We start from the raw sequence: 9,155 nt of genomic DNA, 5'->3' as shown, positions 1-9,155 counted from the left end.
GCTAAGACACCTTCCTCTGAACTCCTTGGAAACTTTTCTTTCCTCATTGACTTCAGAAGAAGACATATAATTCTCAGCTACTCCAGTTCCATGCCAGCCTGGACACGGCCATGCTTCCTGCCATGATGATACTGGGCTGAACCTCAGAACCTCTAAATCAGACAAAAATAAATGTTATCTTTTATAAGAGTTACCTTGATCAAGGTGTCTCTTTAAAGAAAAAGTAACCCTAACTAAGTCTGAAGTTGGTTCCAGGGACTGGGCTATTGCTGTGATAGGCCTGGCCATGTTTTTGTTTAGAGGAATGTAGACATTTAGGACTTTGAAAAACAGGAATGATTTAAGTGTGGCTTATTGTGCCATTTTAGTAGGAATATGGAAGACATTGGTGCTAAGGGTAATTTCAACTTTGCAGACCTGGCCCATGAAGTTTCAGTAGAGAAGACTGACTTCCAAGCAACTAGGGGGAAGATCACTCAGCCTACCTCCACAATAACAGGCTTCCTCCAACAAGGCTGTACCTCCTAATAGTGCCACTCCCTGTGTCAATTATATTCAATGTGCCATAGGAAGCATTAAGAAAAAGAAATCTAAAAGCTAAAAAGATGAAATACATGGCATTTTTGAACAGAGAAATCAAAATTAATTAATGACCTTCAACCAATTCATAACTACTCTGTCTTTACATTTATTATTTTAAGAATTTGTTTAATTTTGTTAGAGACTATGTTATTCTGTGTTTGTATGTATATAGAGAGGTATATGTAAGTACAGTCATGGGCCTCAACTAGAAGACTGTATTCCCTGATCCGGAGAAACAAATGAGTGTGAGCTGCATGTTGTGTTCTGGGAACTGAACTGAGTTCATCTGGGAGAGTAGGATGTACTCTTAACCATAGAGACACCTCTTGAGCACTACATTTATTCTCAAATTGATTAAAACACGTAAACATAAACTCTCTTGTATTACCCTCACAAATATCAGGTTTAGAGTATAAATTGAATGGTCTGGGGACTCCCTTTTCTGTACTTCTACTTGGTTTTTTTGTCAATATGCTTATGGAAATTAACTGTGGAGAGGAAGAGATGGAAACTTTTGCCCTTCAGTTAGAAATTACTCAGCTCATGTCCTTCATCATCAATATTTTCTATTTAAAAAGGAATGTTTTCCTTGGCAGTTTATCTCTAGTTTTCTTGATGCATTGGTCAAGATTCACTATGAAAGCCTGACAGACCCTTCAAAGTTGATCAATGGTAGAGAGTTGAAAATTGCATGATCCTCAAAACTCAGGAGTATACCTTGACAACTATTGTTAGGCTGGCACAAAAAACTTTATCAAGGGGTTCCAGACTGATTCAGATATCTCCATGACTAAGTAGTTAGATATTGAATTCTATTCATCTTATCTAGTAGCAGAGAAACTGGATTTGATCAAAAAAGTCAACTATGAGTGTTAAGCCTGGGAGTCTTCTCCTGATGAATCATATACATATTATAAAGACCATGGTATACTCTTGGCTTAAGTACCACAGAAATCCATTGCCTCAAAGAAGACTAAACAGAATACTTATAGGTAAGAAGTGTCAAGAAATACGAAGAAGCACTCACAGTTAATAGGCTACCCCATGCCTTCTATTTAGAGAAGGACAATAATTGAAAGTATGGGATCAGATAAAGATAATGACAGTGGCAAAGAGATAGGAAGAAAGAGAAAGAAAAAAACAAAGTTTAAAGAGAAATATAATTATCAGAAAGAGTTGAATAATATTTTGCTTATTTGGTACAAGAACCCTGATGAAATTACTCAAGAGAAATATTATGAACTCTATAAGGGCCTCACCAACCATTGGGAAGAACATTTGGCAGTCAAGCACTGCTCTATAGAAGTTCAATTGGAATTCAAGGCATTGCTCTTCATTCCTAAGGGTGCTCCCTTTGACATTTTGAAAACAAGAAGAGCAATATCAACCAGTATCTCCATCAGGTTTTCATCATGGACATCTGTGATGAACTGATACCTGAGTAATTCAATGTTATTCATGGTGTGGGTAACTTGTAGGACCTTCCCATTAACATCTTTGGAGAAAATTCCCAGCAGAGCAAGATCCTGAAAGACATCCCTGGAAATACTGTGAAAAGGTTTCTTGAGCTCTTCTTCTCTGAGTTGGCTGAATACAAATAGAAACACAAGAAATTTTATGATTCATTCTCCAATAATTTAAAGCTTGGAATCCATGAAAACTATTCTAAGTGTCCAAGTTCCTCCTATTTCACATCTCTAAGCCTGGACATGAGATGACTACATGTCAGAGTATGGTTCTTGAGTGAAAGAGACATAGAAGTCAAAGTGAGAGTAAAGAGCAAATGGCAAACTTTGCCTCTTTTGGAGCACATGCAGAAATGGGGCATTCAGGTGGTTTGTATGACTGAGCCTATTTCTGAGTAATTCATGCAGCAACTTAAATAATTTGATGGAAAAGGTGACATCTTTGTAGCTGAAGAGGGCCTGAAGCTTCAAGAGGATGAGGAAGAAAGGAAGAAAAAGGAGCAGAAGGAGGCAAAGTTTGAGAATCTCTGCAAGCTCATAATGAAGATGTTGGAATAGAGGGTTGAGAAAGTGAGAATCTGATGTAGGCTTGTGTCTTCAATCTGCTGCATTGTTACAAGCAAAACATGGCCTGGACCATAAAGACTCACAAACATGGACACGCATCTCCAATTGACTACATCATGGCCAGAAAGCACCTAGAAATCAATATTAAACACCCAATTGAGAAGACCTAACTGCAGAAACCTGAGGCAGACAATAATGACAAAGCTATCAAAGCCTGGTGTTGCTGCTGTATGAAACTGCTTTGCCATGCACTGGTTTCTCAGTTGAAGATTCTCAAACCCACTCCAACCACATCTACATGATCAAAGGGGGCCTGGGCATAGATGAAAATGAGGTAACAGCAGAAGAGCCCTGTGCTACAATTCTTGATAATATCCCCCCACTTGAGGCTGAAGAAGATGCATGTGGAATGGAAGAAGTAGATTAGAGAACCCCTAGAAAATCCACACCATCTTTATAGTTTCCCTGTGTCTGCTCCAGCAGCCTTGACTGGAGCTGACCCTCTTAGCACTCTTTCCATATCTAGAGGATCTCTTCTATCCTGTCCCCTCCCACAGAACAGCAGAGCTGGGTATTTTATATTGTGGGTTTATTTGTTTGTTTGTTTTACTTTGCTTTGGAACTCATAGTATGTAAAACTAAAATAAGTAAATGTAAACAACCAGCATAAATAAATAAAATACTAGGTAATTTAACAAATAATAAAATGTGAATTATTGCTTGCCTTATTCAGAGGAAGTTGGGTTACTGGTTTGTCTAAATTAATACTTTTAGAGCTCTATTGAAAGATTTGAACACTAAAATGAGCTAGTTCACAAAAACATGATTTCAACACGTCTGTTGTATATACAACATACTCTCTACGCCTTCTTAGTACCCATAACTACATCTGAGACTGAAAACAGTTATACCTTCTGGTTCTTTACAAAGATAAAAAGAAAAATGTGTAGGCCACTTTCATTGCTTAGAAAAGGAAGCAGATTTATTGGCAATCCTATATCGACAAGGGTACCAAAACTATTTTGTCAAACGTATTAAATTTGCTTAACTACCGAATATCCTCAGGTTGCTGAATGTGGTTGAAGCCAAGCAGTGTGTACCAGCATACTGCGCATGTGTAAGCAGGCTTTGTGATGTCACTGCTCCCATCTGTTACTGTAGTTTCAGAAGCATTTAGACTACCCACAAGAAGCTTTGACTCTCCCGAACAGGGTTGTTTTATGCTGATACCTGTGGCCAGGTAGAAGGCCCAAGACAAATCAGAGTGCCTACGGGCTGTGGAAGTGCCAACCTCATGTCCACAGCTCTGTTAGGACTGGGTAACCAGTCGATCATGCCTGCCATCCGCACCTATGGTGGATTTGGCCCACTCCTTACCCGCACAATGCTTCTGTTCTTCAGGCTGGCATGGCGGCTCTACAACAACTTCCCGTGTCTCTATATCATGGGTTCAGTGATACTAAACGTGCACATGCAGGTTCAAATTGAACTGCTCTGAAGGTCGTCCCCAAAATGAAGGAATCACCTCAGGCTCACCTTGTTGAAGATTTTAAAACATGACTAGAAGAAGGACTTTAACTACCAGCCTGGCAACAGAGAAGAAGTCCATAGGAGATGAAGTTAAACTATTATGCAGCCTTAAGAAAACAACATGAAAAGGAAGCCTTTGCTTAGCAGAACCACCTTCCTGGATGAGTCATCCTTCAGTTGATAAAGAACAAAAGACCAATACTAACTGCAAGTTCCCAGTTTGGAAAACATATCTTGAAGATTGGTTTTGTCTTGAATTTGGGAATAATCTAGAGAGAGATGGCAAGAGAAAAAAAAAAAACAAAAACAGCACTTAACAGCGGTAGAGGGCATTGCCTGAAAGGAAAACCTGCGTGTCAAAATAACCAAAATCTTGAGAAATTGAAATATTTACTCATGATCCAACCAAGTGCTTATCTTGATGGGTCAGATACTGAATTAGATTGATTTTACCTGCTTTCTGTGCTGTTCTAATCTGTTCACAAGGTTGTATGCTTGTCTTAAATTTCTCCTGAATGCTGATCAAGATATGGACTTGTTATTGGTGACCATTAAAGGCCAGGATTTCAAGGCAAATATTAGAGTTTAAAAAAAAAAAAACATGGACAACAGATACTACTAGGATTTATGGCTGTATTGACTTTTTATATCAGCAATATCTTCTGTTGCAGGTGAGGGACCAGAAAAAGGAATAAAAATGGTTTATTCTAAAACATTGTCTTAGGTGTTTTTCTTTGCTTTTTGTTTGTTTGTTTGTTTTGTTGTTGGTTTTCCTTCATAGCCATACAGTTCTGACAATGATTTGTATGACTATATAAACTATACTCATTGATGAGAAAACAAGTTAAGATCATGCTTTTTTTTTTTTTTTTTAATTTGGGAGAAAGGACTCATGTAGTTCTGTGGGAATCAGAGGTTGATGTTAGAAATTTTCTTCCATTTGTTTATTTCATTTTGAGGTAGGATCTTTTTCTGTTCCTGGAACTCACTGATTTGTCAAGGCCAGGTAGCTGATCAATTTGAAACAGTTATCCTCTAGTCTCATCTTCCCTTCTCACTAGGATTTCAGAGATGTGCTCCTATATCCAATTCTGTCCCTAGTAGCTGAGAATCCAAACAATTCTCCATGCAATCACAAGTACTTCACTGAATAAGCAGTCTCTGTAGGCCCTCTAAACTTTGTGTTGGAGAAAAACTCAGATTCTGAAAAGTTTTAGTATTTATTAATATATGAAAATAAGGTATATTATCACAATCTTTATATATGTCAGGTATCCATTTTCATGGGATATTGTTCTAAATACTGTGTGTTTCTGCTCCTCTGTTATAGTCAATGGAAGGACTAGTTCTATTTTTATTAATGTTGAGGTGGTATAACTGTTTCATAAAACAGTTTTGACCATGGAATCTTAATTTGCTTCCCTTCTCACATACTTCTCAACTTCCATCTTTTGAAATGCATATTAAATGGTTTGCATGGTAAATTTCAATATCAGATCTGTAACTATCTCAAACTAGCAATCCTATTGGTAGCTGCCCTAAATAAAGTAGAACTTGATAATTTTTTCCTATACTTCCTTATAACAGTTCCAATATTCAAGAGATAAGATATGTTTTATAGCAATACTGTTTTTAAAGCTAGTTCCTTTAGTATCTGTTATTAATTTAATAATAGAACCATTTCAGGGTATATTTGAGAGAAATTATGAGTACCGTGTATTAGGTTAAAAATGAAGAAAATTCAGTATCCCCATATTCAAAATGAAAAGAGCCCTCTAAATTTTAACGGTAACTACTAATCCCTTCATGGCAAATAAAAATGCATTAGAAAATCATATAACTTTAAATAGAAACTTTCCATAAATTCTAAATAAAAATTATATGCATGACTGTGTGTATTCCAAATGTCTACAGTATTAACTTTAGAAGCAAACAGGAAAAAGTAAGAAGACCAGTTAATTTCCCTCTTCTTTTGCTAGTCTATCTCTGTGATTGAACAATATATACAATGGCAAATTTTCATTCAATAACTTCATTATTAATTTGCTCTCTTTGTGTGACACTTCATTTAATATTCCAAGTTCAGAAATTTGCAATCAAAAAGCTTTCTTTTTGCACAAGAGCAGTGATTCTGTAAGAATATAGGAAATTTATTGAGATGTAGAGGGTACACTAATTAAGATGACAAGATATCATTTAGTTTCTGCAGGAAGGTCATCCATTATATATTATGGTCAACTGAAATTTAGAAATTATTATATAGAAATACAGAATAGGCCGGTAGTTGCACAGCTACCTAATAAATCCATATTCCAACAGAGACAAGCTCCTGATTCTATGTATTGACACTGGTTAGAGAATAATAGTAGAGTTAATAGTTAAAAAAATTAAGAAAGAAGGAAGCAATTGAAGAAAAATAAATCAACTTCCTATTGTATTTCAGAAAATGCAGAATAAAGAAGAGCCTAAGTAATGGAAATAACAGCTGACCTGCTAATGTGGATAAAGAAAATTGCATAGGGTCCCACCCTTAGATGAAGAGCTACAGACAATTAAGGAGTGCTGACTGATAGAGAACAAGTATTCTTCCAGGATATACACACTGATAGGTTATCCAATCCCAAGTGGTCAGCCCTAAATACATGTACATATCAGGGGAAAGAAGAAAAATATTTTAAAATTCCATCTTGTATACTGCCACACACATAATTTTTATTTAGAATTTATGGAAAATTTCTATTTGAAGTTACATAAATTTCCAATGCTTTTATTTATTTATTTATTTATTTATTTATTTATTTTTGGTTTTTCGAGACAAGGTTTCTCTATATAGCCCTGGCTGTCCTAGAACTCACTCTGTAGACCAGGCTGGCCTCGAACTCAGAAATCCACCTGACTCTGCCTCTCAAGTGCTGGGATTAAAGGCGTGCACCACCACGACACAGCTCCAATGCTTTTATTTTTATCATGAAGGGATTAGTAATTCCAGATTTCAAAACTATAATGGAAGTTTCTAACTTATTATAGTAAAGAAGAGGTTGTATTTCAGTGGTAAGCACAAACAAATTTGTCCCTTTTTAAATACAATTAAACTATCTACGAATTTGGTTTCAAAAAGGAGGATACAAATAATTCTTGTATACAAATATATAAAAATTTTGTTGCTATATGTTAATAAGGTTCATGCTTACAACTAAAAATTGAGCTACAATTCCTAGATGTGTGCTTAGAAAGCATATAATAAACTTCACATATACTTTTATATTTAATGGCATATTATGACCCTTTCTCTGACCCTATTTGACCTCACAATATTCCAAACATGATATCTAATTATATGAGTTTGCATTTAAGAAAAAAATAGTATGGAACCAACATAGCTAACTTCTTCAACTTTAATGTAATTTATTGCTATATGTGTTCAAGTATTATTTCTGAGTGAAGGTAAATTATGTCTAGACCAGCTTTGGGAAAAATTCATTTTGGTGCCAGGATAGAAAATGAATTCCTCACATAGAATCCAATGAACCTTGCTTCTTACTGTCAAGGAAGAATATGAAAAAGTATACATAACTGTGTATTGATAGTATTTAAGAGTTATATACATATACTGTACTGGCTGGTTTTGTGTGTCAACTTGACACAGGCTGGAGTTATCACAGAGAAGGGAGTTTCAGTTGGGGAAGTGCCTCCATGAGATCCAGCTGTGGGGCATTTTCTCAATTGCCCCTTGTGGGTGGTGCCATCCCTGGGCTGGAGGTCTTGGATTCTATAAGAGTGCAGGCTGAGCAAGCCAGGAGATGCAAGCCAGTAAAGAACATCCCTCCATCAGCTCCTGCTTCCTGACCTGCTTGAGTTCCAGTCCTGACTTCCTCTGGTGATCAACAGCCATGTGGAATTAAGCTGAATAAACCCTTTCTTCCCGTACTTGCTTTCATGGTCATGATGTTTGTGCATGAATAGAAACCCTGACTAAGAAAGATATATACTCATATATGTACTACAAAATTCTGGGAAAATAATCTTAAGTTTTTGAGAGGTAAGTGAAGATATTTAGGGCTCAGTGAATTGTTATGTCACAGAGAAAATCAAGAAAAATGTAAAATTATGATTCAGATCTCCTCGATGATGAATGGGAATGTGCTAAAATTACAGAAAGGAACAACCAATTAAGTCAACATTTAGGGGAGAGGTTTTGGATTTTTAATTATGTTATTTTTTATATGTAAAATGTGGTTACATACAACTCCCTTTTACATGCCTATGATGAGAATTACATATAATTATGGTGATTACATACATTTTAAAGTTTCAGTAAAGGGGTATCAACTTCAATTTTTATTGTTTTACATAGTTTTGTCACACGCACACTTATTTCATGGTGGAAATTATTTCTTACCCCATTGTCCAATTTTGTGGCATTCTTAAGATCTTAGCTAAATTAATGTAATGTCATGCATATACTATATATTCCTCATTTAATATGTATCATGCTTCTAAAACGTGGTCATATTCCTAAAACATTCCTTTCATCAAAATACTCCTAATGCTTCATGGATGTCACTGTATAAACAGCATTAAAATCCCCCCTGCTACTGAGATGGCACAGCAGACAAAGTTGCTTGGTGCTATTGTTAAATCTCTGTGTCCTACATAGTGAAAGGAGAGAACTGGCACCTGGAATACAGCAAGTTTTTCCTCTGACTTACACTGGATGCATGGCACATATACAGAAATGTGTATACACACACACACACACACACACACACACAAACACACACACATACACACATACGCACACGTAAACTAGAAAAAAACTTTCAAAGTCTAAAGAATAGTGTATTTGTCAGGATTCTCTAGAGTCACAGAACTTATGGTAGTCTCTATGTAGCAAAGGAATTTATTGATGACTTACAGTCTGTAGTCCAACTCCCAACAATCCACTCCCAACAATGGTCAGCAGTAGCTGTGAATGGAAGTCCAAGGATCCAGCAGTTGCTCAGTCCCACA

General features: G+C 36.3%; 1 pseudogene; it reads left to right on the top strand.

Annotated features, from left to right (window-relative positions):
- The first annotated feature begins 1,053 nt into the window (after nucleotides 1-1,053).
- On the top strand, nucleotides 1,054-3,042 carry LOC116094143 (annotated as a pseudogene).
- The last annotated feature ends 6,113 nt before the right edge of the window (nucleotides 3,043-9,155 follow it).

Source organism: Mastomys coucha, chromosome X, assembly GCF_008632895.1.
Source record: "Mastomys coucha isolate ucsf_1 chromosome X, UCSF_Mcou_1, whole genome shotgun sequence".
NCBI lineage: Eukaryota > Metazoa > Chordata > Mammalia > Rodentia > Muridae > Mastomys > Mastomys coucha.
Note: the sequence above shows the minus strand (reverse complement) of the source record. Positions and strands in the feature narration are given on the sequence as shown.